This window comes from Mytilus edulis, chromosome 12, assembly GCF_963676685.1.
Source record: "Mytilus edulis chromosome 12, xbMytEdul2.2, whole genome shotgun sequence".
NCBI classification, from domain to species: Eukaryota; Metazoa; Mollusca; class Bivalvia; order Mytilida; family Mytilidae; genus Mytilus; species Mytilus edulis.
In genome coordinates this window covers 29,715,749-29,732,565 of record NC_092355.1, presented here as the reverse complement: position 1 = coordinate 29,732,565, position 16,817 = coordinate 29,715,749, and the positions used below count along the sequence as shown (strand labels likewise).

General features: G+C 32.8%; 1 protein-coding gene across 1 annotated transcript in view; it reads left to right on the top strand.

The window, feature by feature from the left end:
* The window catches only part of LOC139498222 (uncharacterized), a 294,491-nt gene that overhangs the window by 111,703 nt on the left and 165,971 nt on the right, over positions 1-16,817 (top strand). The window lies entirely within an intron of this gene.

Below are 16,817 nucleotides of genomic sequence, written 5' to 3'. Positions count from 1 at the left end.
TTGAAATGGCTTAAGGTGGCAAGGGTGTCTTAATTAAAATTGATAGAATTTTTTAATAATTTGTCATGCTTTTTCATTAAAATATGATAAAAAGTATGGGTCACCGGACTTTGTTTTTGTAAAGCTACATGAGCTACGGGTTTTCAAAATTGTAAGATTGTGTATAGATTATACATGAAAAATCAAATTGTGTGTGATAGAAAGAAAACTACATGATAAAATTTTAAGATACAATGTGAGAAGATAGCTCTTATAACATGCTATCAGATAAGAAAAATTAAAAAAATGGGGTCACCGAACTTGTTTTCTTGCTACAGATTAGAATAGGTAAATTCACAACACTTTCTAGTATAAAAGTAACACTTAATGTTTTTGAGAAATTACAGCCGTAATTATGATTAAACAAACATTTGTCTATAATGACATCAAAAGTCTTACACATAAACTACATTATTACTCTCAAAATTTGCACATTTCATCAAAGATCTTGACCAACGTTACGTTAATTATCTGCTATTCCAAAATCCAAAATGGAGGAAGACTCGCAAGCCACCTAAACTCAATCAAAATACATATTAAAACAAACAATTGAATACATAATTTTATGCTGAACGAATATATCTTATCTATAACACGATATGTAAATACAAAATCAAATAAAATAGGGGTGAGGTGTTAAACAATTTTAGAAAGACAACCATGATCTGGAACAAAATGCCGCCAGATAGAATAATATACACTAGTAAATGAAAATAACTTTGTTGTAAGGTAAACAGTAATGGAGAACGGAATATTTTGTCCAAAATACATAATTTTATTATTCATAGTAGGAGAATAGTCCAAGTAATAATCATGACGTCTTGAAAGGCTATTATATATTTTTTTTCCTTTGACGCCTTATTATGATGTCTTGAAAGCTAATATATTTTTTTCTTTGACGCCTTACACATGTAACATCATCATAAATTGGTCTCAAAGTTAAGAGCAAATTATGCTCTCAAAGTCCAACTGAAATTTATAGTTTGTCTTTTTGTAAAACGTTGCTACTTAAAGGTTAAAAGGATGTAAAGAAAGATGACTGGCGACACCTAGATTTTACATCCAAGATAATAGGTAGACGTAAATTTATTTTCTGCTGCCCTTGCAATTAGAAAACAAAATTGAAATAGTGAGAAATGAGTGTTGGCGTTTGGTGTAGAAATAGCGAGAAATTTAGAGAAAACTCGCAGTGACGGGCAACATTTTCTGTGCCAAACTTAGCAAGGGGTGTTCTTCATTTATACTATTTAAAAACTTCCGGAACCGTTGAGTACCCTCACAAAATGCAATTTTTCTATCAAAAAAGCTGCGGCACCATATGTGTTTTGCAGTTTCAATTACACCCAAAGGTGTTGATAATTCAGAATTCGACATTTTTTTCAATGGATCTGTGATAGTTAAAACACAGGACCAAAAAAGGCTACAATTGTCGCCTATGTAAATAATTACTTCCTTGTAACCTAAACAAAGAGTTCATCAATTTCATTATAGTATGGTTGGTGCATTTGTTGTTGGGATAATAGTTTTAAGAACAGTTGCGACGTCAAAGTAATAAATTGCCTACCTTTCTACAATGTCGATTCATGTAGGTAAAAATACAATATCTCAATTGTGATTTATTACTGTTGTTATAATCGGGAATTAACATAGTAGTATCCGGTGATCAAAAGGCACATGACTGACATGACAAAAGGTGAATTAGTTAACTATTTGGCATGGATAAGTATTCAAATAGTAAAGTAGTAAACGGACGTCGTTTAATTATCTAAAACACAGTACATATTAATATATATATATATAGATAACACCCATAGAGTGTGATACGATATTTATCCAGTTGAGACGGTTTAATTTCTAATCAAAAAGGTGAGGCTCCTGGAGCGTTTTCAATATTTGAAATTTAACTGTAGAGAGTGAATAGATATCGTATTACACGAGATTTGTTGTCGGTTTGTTCACGGTGTACGGACAACATCAAAATTATCGACAATATTATGTCCATGAGCTTGTAAACAAAATAGGTTCAGCCAAATAGAAAACGTGTTATATCCAAAATTAACATTTTTCAAAAATATCTCTATCTAATAGATACAACGTACATTTAATATTTTATGATATGTTTTACCCGATTCATTTAACACCACACGATAACGATCTCGCCTACTAGTATCCATAGTTGAGCAGCGAAATAAAGCAACTGAATATTCAGTTTAATTTTCTGTCAAAATGAATAGTGGTTTAAAAATAAAACGAAACATAACATACGTCTCTCATGTATTTGTAAACTACAACTAGTTTAAACAGAAATAATGATTAACTATTTATCTTATTGATCATTTTATTATTGTTAGATAGGAAAGTATATATAAATAGTATCATTAAAAAACATGTTATTTATGTTCTGAATCGTTCGTTTATTATATATTATAAAGTGTTTCACTAGGAAAAACGTACTTCGTACTTGCATGATTATAGTATACTGGTCGCATATGTGATTTTATCAATATAAAAATGATCTTTCTGTGTTTGTTCAATAATTAGGAATAATTGGTATGAGTGCAAATGGTACCTCTCTATCCAAGTCACATTGTGTAAAATATCATCAAATATAAGTCAAATTACGACGTCAAATTCATTATAGAACCTTGGCTCAAATCAAACAGCAAGCTATAAAGGGCCAGACAGTGACCAGTGTAAAACAATTTCAACAGAAAAAAACAATGGTTGAATCTTTGTAAATAACAAGAAAAAGAAACACTTATGAACAACACCAACAAACGAAAGCCACTGACCAACTGGCTCCTGACTAAGGACACGTACATACAAATGCAGCAGGTTAAAAGTTTTAACAGACGGCAACCTTCGCCCTAACCTGGGACAGTAGTGCTACATAATAATACACCACAAAAAAACCTATAAAATCTCAATTGAAATGACTAAACTCGATCAAATGTGTTTCATATAAAAATAGTGAGACGAGATTTAACACGAATTGCATTCGAAATTACGTCAACACTCAAATTAATACGAAGTACTCACCTTTATTCAAAGCTACAAAAGCATTTAACAATAAAAGTAATGCATCAATTTAAACACATTCAAATAATTTAGTTCATTTATTGTCTTTGGCAGAGGATACATACATGTACAATATGACAGGTGTTTTATATCAATATTTTCAATTCTAAATATTCACTTTGTGAACTCTTTCACAAAGTGCTGATCTTTTCAATTTGTATACCCAGAGTCGCAAAAGAGAGTGTTACACTAAGAATTGTGTTCGTGACCTATTTCATTCATTACAAAAGATGAAGAAGATATCACGGAATTATTCAAAACTCATTAGTTGAGGGAAAAAATAAAAATGCCTTAGCACAAATATGACATTAAAAAATAAGTATATATTTATCAAAACGAACTCCATCAAAGGGTTAACAGTGCAATGACCAAAGTGTTAGCAATTCCTGCTGCTGTAAATTAGTAGCAGTCCCTGCTTGGAGGCGTTACATTTCCTGCTCTAAAGTGTTAACGGATCCTGTTTTAAAGTGTTATCAGGTCTAGAATAAAGGTGTTCGCAATTCCTTTTCCAAAGTGTTAGCAGTTATTGCTGTAAAGTATTTGAAGTTCCTGGCCTAAAGAGTTAGCAAATTCTGCTCAAGAAAACGACCCTGTTTCAGTGGTTTCCTTTTCGGGTTAATTAAATTACCTGTAACCAGTAATTTAAAAACTTCCAATAGTAAGAACACGAACTGCATACTCTCATTATTGATAAAGTTCATGTTATTCAATGTAACTTTTGATTTAACGTGTTAATGCTTTATAGATGATGAATTTTACTTCTGTATTTAATTTATTTCATTTTGAATCAGATGATACTTGTCCTATAACGACATTAATTTTCCACTATTTTTAAGTTCATACAAGAAAAATTCCAGAAGCACCTACATAGAGTTACTATCTCATAATTCATAAGGTATCTCAGACTATCAATTATTAAAAAAAAAGGGTGCCATACATTGGTAAATCAACAAAGTAATACGCTTTCTTCCACATTTTATTCTATGTATAAATATACGTACACAAGATAACATTTGTAACGAGTAATTTACTAGCTATATTTGAAATAACAATTAAAACATTCATAATCAATTACAGATGTTATTTTAATTATATTTTTTATATCTAAATTTAAATGGAAATCTTTATTTTCAATGAACTTCATACAAAAAAATAAACAACTTGATATTGTAAAACATTGTAAAGAATGTTTATTTACTAAAAAAAAACAATAAAAAAGTTGTAATTGATTGACAAGATTTCTTGACCTGTAACCAGTTGAACTTGAATCAAATAGATATAGGAAGATGTGGTTTGAGTGCCAATGAGACAACTCTCCATACAAATAACAATTTAAAAAGTAAACCATTATAGGTTAAAGTACGGCCTTCAACACGGAGCCTTAGCTCACACCGAACAACAAGCTATAAAGGGCCCCAAAATTACTAGTGTAAAACCATTCAAACGGGAAAACCAAACAAATGTTTGCTTACCTATTAAAAACAGAGAACACAATATCCTGAAGGTTGATCAGTAAACGAAAATATCGTGTTGAACATTGTAAGCTTCGGAATGATGCTAGTAGTGCATTAACGCATCATCTTGTAACTGGGCATTTTTCTGAAACCTTAAAATGTGCTTTTGACAAAAACATTCTTTTCAAGTTTGTCCGCTGTAAATTGGACAGAGATCTAAAAATGAAGAATAAAATGGTTTGCTATGCGCAGTCTGATTTCATAGAGATCTGTTCATTAAGTTATTATCCGGAAACATTGTGTCTTCGGACGACGACGACGCAGACGACAACGACAAGGACAACATCATACCATTAAACGATCCCCAAAAACATATGTTTGCGGTCATATAAAAAAGGATATCAAAAATAAAAATTATGATCTATTGTTGCCTAGACCCTTGTTTGAGTAACCTGTTTGCTAATGTACAATGTATATTTAAGACAAGAAGATGCCAGTTACATTATAAATTATTTAGGTTTGGTACTGTCCCCTTTTATTAACCAAGAATGCTTATTGTTGATCCAAATGTTTAACCAGTGTATGAAATAACGTTATCATTGATAAGTTTCACGCAAACATAAATATATGATAAATGAAATATATATTTCAGTAAAGTACATGACTGCATGAACTTAACCTTGATTGACTGTAATGGAATATATTGATAGTGTGTAGACATGTATATAATTAGTTATAAATATAGATCATTATGGTCGCATTAAATCTGTTAATCAGATATAAAATTACTCTGCATTTATCTTAATGCTATTTCTTATTTCTTATTATAATATCGTATGAAGTATTTCAGAACAATTCGACCTGATATTATACGGACTAAAGGTCCACTTAACTTTAACCAATAGACGAGTAATGACTGCCGCCCCTGACTCACTATGAGACAAAAGGATCTATTACTTATCTGTGTTAAAAAAAAATTGCTTTGAAAAGTAAATTTTAGAATTAAATTGAATCTAATTGATTGAAATCTAGATTTGAAAGGTTTCAATAGAAGGGATAAAAAAGCATGGTTTATATTGGGTTTATTAAAATGCACCTCTATACCACGTCGGATTGGTTGCAATCGTGATATAAAGAAGAAAAAACGAAAAACAGTACATAATACATCATCAGAAAAATAAAGGCATTATTATAATTTACATATATACTAATCATACATTTATTTAGTTCACTCGCCTCATAGGTCATTACTCTTATAAGGGGAGAAACGTACTGTGTAACTGACAGACATGGTATACATGTTATACGTAAGATCAATGTCTCGAAATTGTCCGTAGTTTAGGTATCAAATTGATTTCCTTAAAGTGATCATATTTTTTAAAGCTTACATTTATTATATACTGAATTTGTTTTTTACTAAGGATTTTTTTATTTCTGTTTTAACATTTTTTCATTTAATCTTTCCATTTGTAAAATATTATCAAATTTTGCTTTAAAAATGTTATCTTATCTATCTAAAGAGAAATTATATCATTTTATAAGTAAACAGTATGTACATTAATTGTACACAGGAAAATTGTGTGCATGGATATATCTGTATAGATCTAGAGATTTAAAAATCTAAGCATTTAATAAAATTACTTTGGAAACAGTGTTTTTTTTAAATAAGTTAAATAAAACTAACAATCTCGGATGAACAAACTGTCATTTGACAGGAAGTCATAACATAATAAGTTTTAATTGGAAGACCTTTTCTATATTCGTCTTTCATCATAACTATTTTTCATCAGCTGACTTGTGTGCATCCTGATCCCTATAATAACAAGGAAACAACGTTAACAAGTGTTCAGACATGAGCAAAATGATTACAGTATTCTCAATCTTATAATTAAAAACGAACTTTGATGTTTTCAAATAACTTTGAAGTGAGGACTTAATGAAAACTTTGATCAGCGCTTTGATTTAGATAAAATGTAGACACTGTAATGCATAAAAATGTGATCGTTCTTACTGACACGATAAAGGAAGAAGAGATAGTTTCAAACTTTTGCGTTCCATAAATTCCTACAGGCAGCTGAAATATTTCGGCGTTGTTAGCTCAGTTATAACGTTGGCGTTTTATATCTTCGTATTTAAAACTTTTAGAATTGTAAAGAGTTGAAAATAAGTCGCCTAGAAGCTATATAGACTTATTACGCATGTTAACGTGAAAAAAGAAGAATATAATTTGATCCTTTGCTTTTTCTAAAAAAGCAGCGGCCTTTTATATAGCAATAAGTAACCACTATATTTTTTACCGATTGAAGTGTGGGTAGGAATTCAAAGACATGTTTCGCGAAGAAAAATCCCTCAAATATTCATGCATCGGTTTTACAATCTGGCATGGATAGCTATAATTTTGACAATTTAACGAGAAATGATCAAACATCAAATGAGAAAACGTGTGATGCGTTTTTTCAAAAGCAGTTAGTATTCTTGCAAAAGTTATTGGTGTAACACTACTAATTCGAGCCCGACAGGACTGGTGATCATTGTAGAACACTTTGGGCTTATAATTTTGAATTTTAAAAATACTGCACTAAATTTTAAAAGAGGGTACATTTTTTATGTTTGTCAGATCTAAAGTACCTGTTTTGGTACATTTGAAGTTCGGGAACCTTTTTTTTATATGTCATTAAAGGTTTGTTGGTGTCTTCAGTACAAGACACCATAAAGTGTTGCTTTGGCATGCAATGATTGCCACTTTATTTGAATTTCAAACAAAAGAGGTGTGCCTGCTTGAAAATGGATGAATTTAACATAGAAAGCAAAGGGGCCATGAATTGGTGGTGTACTTCCTTTATTATTGCAATGCCTATCTCATGTCAATATTTCCAAAAATTTAAAAAAAATCTCAAATATCTTTTAAATTAAGATAAATTTTTATTACCCTTTTCCATCTGTATCTATGACTGGAGGTGGTGAGGGTCTAGATGATAATATATCAGCAGTTTCCCTGTACATTAAATGGTGAAGTCTTGGTTTTTTGTTATAGGTAGTCCTATCCTCTTCACTATCATCTTCACAATCCTCTTCACAATCCTCTTCACTACTGGTCCAAACCTCTTTATGTCGTTTATAACTCTCTCTATAATTTTCTGCAAAATCGTAAAATTGGAAGATAATAAAAAGGTGGACGGATTTGAAATTAAAAATATGATTATGTTGATGTGGAATTCCCGAATGATTGGAATCAGAAGGATTCAGCTTTTCATTTATAAGACTTATGGTAACATAACTTTTTTTATATTCTGATATTAATTTTGATTGTTTTACATCCAAGTACTTGCCAGAGACTTTAATTATCGCCACTTAATATGAGGTATACAAATATAGCCTAGTATCACTCTGTCAACAGTACTAGGTAAATTAAAGTACGTCTGAGTCAGTGACAACCCTACAACAGATGTATCCATCGGATCGCCATCAATGATGGTGATACATGGCTGTGTACATAATGTATATACAACTCGTCTAAACATCAACCCAACAATGTTAGATCTGTAAATTTGCTTTCGCAAATTTTTGGTTCTTCCCTCGCCGGGATTCGAACCCATGCTACTGTGATATCGTGACAGTCTAGCGGGACGGCTGCAGTGCAGGCGATTTGGTGTCACGATATCACAGTAGCATGGGTTCGAATCCCGGCGAGGGAAGAACCAAAAATTTGCGAAAGCAAATTTACAGATCTAACATTGTTGGGTTGAAGTTTAGACGAGTTGTATATACATTATGTACACAGCCATGTATCACCATCATTGATGGCGATCCGATGGATACATCTGTTGTAGGGTTGTCACTGACTCAGACGTACTTATGAATATAATTATTTTCTGTGACTGTATCTTACATTAATTTGTAGGATCCTTTACTATAGATAATTTAGCTGATCTGTAACAATAACATCTCCATGCCTTATATATCATGTACTGTAGTAAGCCGCTAGATTAAAACTGACGTGGAAAGGTAACATATGGCCAGCGAAAGCTCTTTTTTTTGAGAGCCCAGGTGGTCGTGTGGTCTAGCGGGACGGCTGCAGTGCAGGCGATTTGGTGTCACGATATCACAGTAGCATGGGTTCGAATCCCGGCGAGGGAAGAACCAAAAATTTGCGAAAGCAAATATACAGATCTAACATTGTTGGGTTGATGTTTAGTCGAGTTGTATATACATTATGTACACAGCCATGTATCACCATCATTGATGGCGATCCGATGGATACATCTGTTGTAGGGTTGTCACTGACTCAGACGTACTTATGAATATAATTATTTTCTGTGACTGTATCTTACATTAATTTGTAGGATCCTTTACTATAGATAATTTAGCTGATCTGTAACAATAACATCTTCATGCCTTATATATCATGTACTGTAGTACGCCGCTAGATTAAAACTGACGTGGAAAGGTAACACATGGCCAGTGAAAGCTCTTTTTTTAGAGCCCAGGTGGTCGTGTGGTCTAGCGGGACGGCTGCAGTGCAGGCGATTTGGTGTCACGATATCACAGTAGCATGGGTTCGAATCCCGGCGAGGGAAGAACCAAAAATTTGCGAAAGCAAATTTACAGATCTAACATTGTTGGGTTGATGTTTAGACGAGTTGTATATACATTATGTACACAGCCATGTATCACCATCATTGATGGCGATCCGATGGATAAATCTGTTGTAGGGTTGTCACTGACTCAGACGTACTTATGAATATAATTATTTTCTGTGACTGCATCTTACATTAATTTGTAGGATCCTTTACTATAGATAATTTAGCTGATCTGTAACAATAACATCTCCATGCCTTATATATCATGTACTGTAGTACGCCGCTAGATTAAAACTGACGTGGAAAGGTAACACATGGCCAGCGAAAGCTCTTTTTTTTTTAGAGCCCAGGTGGTCGTGTGGTCTAGCGGGACGGCTGCAGTGCAGGCGATTTGGTGTCACGATATTACAGAAGCATGGGTTCGAATCCCGGCGAGGGAAGAACCAAAAATTTGCGAAAGCAAATTTACAGATCTAACATTGTTGGGTTGATGTTTAGACGAGTTGTATATATATATATATATGTATATGTATATACAACTCGTCTTAACATCAACCCAACAATGTTAGACCTGTAAATTTGCTTTTGTAAATGTTGTGTTCTTCCCTCGCCGGGATTCGAAGCAATGCTACTGAGATATCGTGACACAAAATCGCCTGCAAATCCCGCTAGACCACACTACCACCTGAGCTTCACAAAAATAAAGCGTTCGGTGTGCATGTGTTACCTTTCCTCGTCAGTTTTAATCTAGCGTCGTACTACAGTACATGATATATAAGGCATGGAGATGTTATTGTTACAGATCAGCTCAATTATCTATAGTAAAGGATCCTACAAATTAATGCAAGATACAGTCACTAAAAATTAAATACACAAAAAGAGTTTTAAAAGCAGCATTGTCTTGCGCTTTCATCCATCTTGGGACTTTTCAAGACTATGAACGCCGTTATGGGGAACACATAAGTATTAGGACGTAACGTCATTGTTCGTAACATATTAGTAATATGACGCGACGTTATTGTTCATGTAACTACTAAGCATTAAGCTTGGCGTCAAACACTTTTATGAATTTTCTCTCTAGTTCTTTACGGTATTCTTCTGTTGGTTCCGTACATTTGAAGAACGGGACAAATTTGAGTTTTTCTCCCGCACAAATGTCTGCTTTTAAAACTCTTTTTGTGTATTTAATTTTTAATATATAATTCTGTACATACGTTCAGAAAACTGTACAACTATCCACTAAAGAGCTAATGACGTTGATGAAAACAATTTTATGTCGTAGTACTGCCATTAAGAAAACCCCATACAAATAAACCAATCAAAATACTACCCTAATTTAAAATAATACAATTCAAGAAGACAGAAATGAACTATTTGATAAGAGGCTTAGTTTCATTTAACATTTTAACAGTATATTGCTGTTGACGCAAAAACTGATCCAGCACAGTTATGAGTAAAAACAACTGAAATCGAAATCATATACATTAACCATCTCACCAAGAATAAGTTGACCTATATGATGTGTCTGTGTCTCGTCTAGCACAACGTTTTTGGTGATATCAGAATTGTCGTGAGTTCTGTTAATTTTAGGATTGTTTTCCCTTTTGAATTTTAGAAAGAAGAAAGGATTTGCATGACTGTTGATGCATACAAAGCAGGAGTTGCTAATATTTTCGATGCACCTGTTCTCTTTCCTATTAGATTGCATGTGATTATCTGATTTTTAGTTATATTTGAATGTTCCAACCGATTTGCGATTTTGAATTCGATAAAGTACTGTTGGCAGTTGTTATACATTTGTTTCATGAGTTTTAGCCTTTGGTTTTGTGATTTGCTTAGGAACTTTCCGTTTTGAACTTTGTTTGGAGTTAGGTTTTTCTTTATTTTACTATTGACTTTTATTTCTGGGTGCCATTTGGGTGCACCATTTAAGTAAAAAGAAACATCCATCATCGTAACAAAGTGGATTGTGTGTTGATTTTGCAAATAATTACAAAATGTTTTTAACATAGGTTTTTCGATTTTGACAGACGGCAATTGAGGAAATACTCGAATGATACAATTTCCCATTGAATTTATACCATCAGCTGAAACATTGCAATAAGTTGCATGTCAGATATATAACACTTAGATGAGCTTGAAGAAGAAAATAACCAAAAACACCGTGAGGTTTGCCGGAAAATTTGCTTTTTGTTCGAGATAATCGATCGGTCTATCAAAGTATAAACGGTGTTGTATAATTGTTATAAGTGAGAACACTAGATTTTACTTTTTTTATATGACATAAACAAAACAATTTAAAACATAAACAGCAAAGTTTTATCGCAATAACTAACATAATGGTTGAAATAATATGTATTTAATTTGCAATGATATTAAAACTTTACTTACCATTTGGAACGGAAAACACCCGAGGAACTATTCTCATTTCTGTAAACAACAATTTACTTTCAATACATTTAAAGCTATAACAAAATTGTGTTTTCTTTGAGTATAGAAAAACGATTAGTTATAGTCTTAACAGAAATACGTACATATACGCGTAATACTAGAACATAGTTCGAAAAAAACGTTGAGGAAGTTTATAACATAGCATGTCTGTGAGGATTAAAATAAGGCAACTCTGACATTGGACAAAATGGCGCTTAATATATCTATGTATATAAATGAAGAATTCGGGAATACAAAGGACGATAATAAATCTCTCGTAAAAAACAAATTAAATTACTTCCCAAAAACCTGGCAGGATTATTATTTAATTACTTTTTTGGGGCAATAACAAAAAGTCCCGTCCGTACACAGAAATGTAAACAAAATTTAACCCGAAATGATCAGGATGTGTTAAAATGTATTGATGACTACTCTAAAAACATTAAAGAATCAAATAAAGGAGAAGCCATTATCATTATGGATACCGACTTTTATAAAGAAAAAGTATTGGCACATCTACATGATGAGAAATACTACATAAGCGATACAACAAATAACCCAGAAAATGCAACAGTAGAGTTTAAAAAACTGAAAGAAATGACTAACTTATTAAACAAAATAGCGTACTTGTGGGACTTTGATCCGAAAGAGAGTGAATTTATGGACTCCCAAAAGTTTTCACGCATTATGTCAAGAACCGAATAATATACTTAAAGGCCTATGATTCACGTTATATTATATACTGTAACAAACATTAACACTCTCAGTATGTAAAGGCTTTGACAAAATATAGATAAGATGTGATATGAGTGTCAATTAGACAACTATCTTTCCAAGTCCCAATTTAATTATAGGTAGGTCAAAGCACGGCCTTTAACATGGGGCTTTCGCACACACCGACCATTATGTCATCAATGGCCCGAAAATGGTGTAGTTGATATAAAAGGAAAAACGACAAACTAGAGACACCTATGAAAAACACCAACGAATGACGACTGCTGAACAATAACCTCCTGACTAAGAACTGATGCATAAACATGCAGCGAAATTAAAAGTTTTCACAGGCGCAAATCTTCACCCTACCCTGCGTCAGTAGAGTAACATTACAGCATAAAAAGTAACATTATATAATATCAAACTAATTTGCGTAACGAGATCAAAAAGACATTTGAAACAAAAACAAGCTAAAACTTAACGAATAAGTTTCATATAAATATAATATTTAATCGTAGTTGCCAATATAACATAGACGTAACATGCAGTAATAAGACGATGTAGCAAGAGTATCAAAAATGAAACTCTGACATGGGTAAAAATGGCGTTAAATAAAACAGCGTACCCGCAGTTAAATCTATATATACTAATGTTGTTGTTAGAAGTACGGAGGTAAATATTAATACATTCGTTTTACAGAAGTGAAAATCTGATCGTCACACTGAATACTTATCAATGGTGGTACATATTGATTTATTGATGACAAAATAGATATTAGTGCCCATGCAAAAACAATATTCAAAGATCTTATTATAACATTGATCATAAACTTTACTCATAAGGTTTGATGAGTTATAACTGATTTTGGTACAATATGTCCCTCAATTTCAATAGGTACTGTGTCAACCAAATGAAACAATAACGCTACTTTATATTTGAAGGACATTTGCACTGTTTTCAATAATTCCTTTTTTATGTGTTTACTGTGAAAATAAAGTATAGAATTAAATGCTGACTTACTTTCAGCCCTGCTAACTATTGCATCTGCTATGTCTTCCTGGTTCATGCTAGAAACATCTATAACATCTCTGATTGCAAAAAACGAAGATGGCACCACTGCGGTATCAATTTTTATACAATAAACTTTATTGTGTTTTGGTCTAGACATAGCAAAATTTCGTAATGCATAACATTTCAAACAATTTGATGAATTGAGAACAAACACCTTGCATGTAGTAAATGTAAATGGTTTTGCAAAAGACTTTTTCCAACTTGAAATTATGTATGGTTCTGTAAAATTCGTCAGCTGATGAAGAAAGTTTAGTATCCATACCTCGTCCATTATTGATCCACAAAGCGTAAACCGCATTTCATTCAACCCCTTCTGTAATTGAATTTGATGGTAAACTGAAGCATACACTAAAAGAGAATAAGAAATATATTTTTAATACGGTTCTTTAATTTCAAGAAACTATAACAAAAAAAATTTCTTAAGACTTTTAAAATAACGAAGTCTAATTAGTTGGCAGACATGACACCTGCATGACTTTAAGACAAATCTTAATTCGATACAATTAGTATATGTCATCTGTTACCTACTCTGTTTGTTCTGCCTCTATCAGGCTAGGCGCACTACCGAACGGTATTTTTTATTCAAAATATTTAGGTGTTCATGATTCACATGAACTTCTTCATTATGGAGGTATTTTTGTAGTACGAAAACCAGAGATGGTCCCAAAAAAATGTTTTGAAAACAGAAAACACTGTGCGCCTTATAATCAGCACGACTTAATCAAATGACAATATGAATATTAAAAATCAAGGTTTCGAATAAGGCATAAGAACTTTATTCAGTCAAAGTTCCGCGATGACGCGGGTGATTTGTATTATAATATAACAAAAATTGAGAATGGAAATTGGAAATGTGTCAAAGTGAAAACAACCCGACTAAAGAGAAAATTACAGTCGAAGGTGACCAATGAGTCTTCAACTAAGCGAGAAATTACTATAGATGTGGTCCTCAGCTGGCCCCTTAATACAAATGTGTTCAATTTCAGTGAAAATAAACGTCACGCTAAACTCCAAAGCATATAAATGACCTAGAATTAGAATAGATTTTTTAAGGCTCCTGACCGGGGGCAGGCGCAAAAATGCGGCAGGGTTATTCATGTTTAAGATATCTCAAACCTCTCCCTAGAACTTCCAAATATAGAATAAAGAGACCGAAAAACTCATTTAAAAATAAGTCGGAGAATGTTTAATACTTCAAACACGTTTTCCTGGACGGTCTAACAAGAGCATCAAAATTAAGAGATGATTAGTAATTATCTGAGGTAGACCAAAAGACTAGCGTTAACAACTTCAAGTCACTATATTGCCTATAACAATTTGCAAAGTCTATATCATATACTTATTTATAAAAGGCAAAGACATGACATAAAATGAAACAATTCATAGCAGATTAAGAAAAAACAGTAATGTCATACAGCAGGCAACGGAAACCACCGCATTACAGGCATGGAACAGACACATTGACAGTGGTTTGGTAAGATATATTTTAAAATGCTCATCTGTAACCATAACACGAGGACATAGTGTATAAAAAGGTACCGGATTGTAAGACTTATTTTGTAACTCCCTTTCTATCCGAAGTAACTGACACGATAGATAACTTTAGCAAGCCGGAGAGCCGAAAAACAAAGGTGTATACTACAATTTTTTATTAAATAAACTGAAAGATAATTTTATCAGAACGCTGTTGCTTGTCGATACTGCCGTCATGGGTAGCAAGATCTCTACGGTTTCGTGAACGCTGTGGCCCATGATTTCGCACTGATATTTTATTGTAAATGCTTACCGTTTATCAATTTAAAACACATAAGTCGTTTTAACAAAAACAACTTTCCAAAAATGATTAAATAAAAACATTTTTAAGGCAGATAATTAACCCTTTTAACTAAAATATATTGCAAAAGTATCAATAAAGAAATACACTTTTTATTATGATCATTAGAATGCACAATGTACATCCTTACTTATTTATTTGTTTCACTCAATATAAAATAAGGGCATGTGGTATAATTTGAATTATCCCCAGCTTAGTATATTTCTAGGATTTTGATTGGTTAACGTATGTCGTTACAAAACCCATAGCCCCTGAGTGTTGCTAACCCAAATCCCCGGACGTTGCTACCCATTACATCGCGGAAATTCACGCGCGTTTTCCTTATTTTCATGGTTGTTCTTTACTGAAATATCGAATTCAGTACATTATCCACTAACGATTTTATCTTATTATGTCGATTATTTGCACTCATTTTAGTAAAATCATCACTATTCTGCCACATTGTCAATGAATGGGACCTAGCTATGCAAAAGACCAACATTGACGTCACACCGTCTATGATGTAACTCTCACAACTTTGAGCGCCAAATTCGAGCCATTACACTTTCTCTGTCTTTATATTATATTTGTCTACGTCTAGCACTGACCTACCTATGCAAAAGACCAACATTGACGTCACACCGTCTATGATGTAACTCTCACAACTTTGAGCGCCAAATTCGAGCCATTACACTTTCTCTGTCTTTAGATTATATTTGTCTACGTCAAGCACTGACCTAGCTATGCAAAAGACCAACATTGACGACACACCGTCTATGATGTAACTCTCACAACTTTGAGCGCCAAATTCGAGCTATTGCACTTTCTCTGTCTTTAGATTATATTTGTCTACGTCTTGGGTACTACCTTTCGTTAAAAATATGGCAAAATCATAAATTTCAATAAAAGATATTTAAAAAATGAAAAAACGTCACTTTCACGTTAAACTTTGTTGTGGAATTCCTAAAAAAATCGCCAGATTTAGACAACAACTGGGGATAATTCGTTATCTACGTTCATATCCGTAGATATGGATATTTTTACACCCTTCAATACCCTGTACTTGGATACTTCAGGTGTTAAGGTATCCATATCTACGGATATGAACGTAGATAACTTATAATATCACAACTATCCAAATAAAGCAGATTTAGGCAAATATATGTAAACATACGTCCTTTAATAAAAACTTGTGAAAAAAACAATAGCAATGATCAACGATTTATAACAAAACTATAAACGAAAAAAACAAACATGACAGACAGCAACCAACGACAACCACCGCGTTGCAATCGTCTTACTTAGATATGCACATATAGAAATGTTTGGGTAATACATGTTGAGCACACACTTTCTATAACCAGTGACGATGATGTAACAGCACCATATAAGAAAGCAACTGAAGGCTTTAGCTGAAAATAAATGTACTCAGAAGATGGACAAGAAGCACAACAAACAACGAATTTTTTAAATGATGTTGACGCTCATTCTGTGACTAGGAATGTTTAAGTGCTAGGTAAATTTCTTTATTAACACTCAATGAGTTTAATTTCACAATCAACTCATGGTCGACATGATTTATATATATAGCAATTATATCTCAATAGAATGTTATCTACCGAAACATTCAGTCACTTT